Source organism: Morone saxatilis, unplaced genomic scaffold (genome assembly GCF_004916995.1).
Source record: "Morone saxatilis isolate NCDOM2014 unplaced genomic scaffold, NCSU_SB_2.0 Contig12, whole genome shotgun sequence".
Taxonomy (NCBI): Eukaryota; Metazoa; Chordata; class Actinopteri; family Moronidae; genus Morone; species Morone saxatilis.
In genome coordinates, this window is record NW_023339674.1 from 7,055,150 (window position 1) to 7,056,908 (window position 1,759).

Sequence of the window (1,759 nt, forward strand, 5' to 3'; positions counted from 1 at the left end):
TTTTTCTAATATAATGTAAACTTAAGTATACTGTATCTGTACGTATAAGCTGCTTTTGTATTTGCAGCCAGGCGACCTGTCTGCCTGCTGAAACTGTCTTAGGACTGGTCTTACAGTCAGTTGTCTCCCTCTCTGTCTCCTTTCAAAAGACAAACTCTGTCTGTTGTTGCACACTCACTCTTTGATTAGTCAGTCAAACTGACATGTGTTTGTTCCCGCTTCAGTGTCTTTTCTCTTTTCCTTTTATGGCCCAGGTCCTTCTTTTATATCTCCCTGCGGAGAATCAGAGTGTGCGTGTGTTTTATTCGTGTTGATATGCTGTTTCTGTAGGAAGTGTCAGCCATTTCAATCCCAAGGTTTGGGAGCACATCAGGAAAAAAAAGGGCCTGAACCAATCAAAGCCCTTAATTGTGGTGACTTACAATAGCTTCCCCTCGATGAATGGACCTTTCTTATAAAGACTGGACAGAAAATAAAAGGCTGGTGTAAATACAGTGTGTAATACAGAATATATAAAGCCATGCGTAACAGACAATATCATATATAATGGACATTTCCCAGCTCTTTTGTGAGCAAATTGTACTATATGATCGAAAGGAAATCATTTACTACATGTCTAATTTTTTTCAATATATACTGTTATCTATTTGTAATATAATATAATATTCCGAGGCAATTCAAGTCATTTATTAATATTGAATCAAATTGTGTTGACTTAAATGTAGTTATCTGCTTTGGTTTTTAACATTTAAGCCAAATATTCGGGCACAGTCCTTTCTCTTCTCTTCTATCTACTGTAACACATTAGGGCGTTTTGGGGAAGATCTGTAGGGACTGTAACAGGAGCTTTTCTTCCATTTCCAGCTGCCATTAGAAGGTAAAGGTTTCAGACTGCACGTCCTGAATCCATACTACATATTAACTTATTGCAGGTTTCAAGTATGTATAAGTGTTTGCATAGTCAAATCGTTTAGTATGCATTTGAAGCCTGTTTTTTGTGCTCTGTTGATGGAAATAGAGGAACTGCTCATAGATGGAAAAAAATTCAAATGAATGGTTCTTGGTGGTGAATCGTCTCCAGGAAAACCTGTTTCGCTATCTCTGAAGTTGAATTGGTTCTGATATTTCAAGTTGCAATTTGATTGCATTTGCATGGTGCACATATTGCATCATTTCCTATAAAACGGCAAAGTATGGAGATTCTGACTATACTATAAACATTAGTATATACTGTATACAAGTGGTATGTAGTATGAGATTGGGACTCAGTCTTTATCATTTGAGGGACTGTACGATTTTCAAAAACTAGTATTTTTGTTATTTTCTGCTCATCAAATACTACTATAACATGCCACTGTGCATGTGTTTCTTTAGAATTTATACACCTTAATTTTGCATTATTAGGGGAAACAGGATAAAAAGCTAATTCTTTATATTAATCGTTGCAGAGCGGATTTCTTCACAACTGCTTTAACAAAAGAAACGGAGAATTATTTCTTCATTCTGCGTGAAAAAATACTTATTTAGGATGTTTTGTTTGTTTTTCAAAAAGTATTTTTGTTGTTATTTCAATTAATATCAATATTTCAATATACATTTTTACCACTGCCATTACTAATATTAGAGCGAAGGCTGTGAACTGAATTATACTTCATGTGCAGAAGGTTTGTTTGATGTTTATCACAAAGGAGAGGGCTTGGTATTTTAATATTACAGCTTAGACATTAGGTTTATTATGTGCACACGCCTCTTGTCTAAC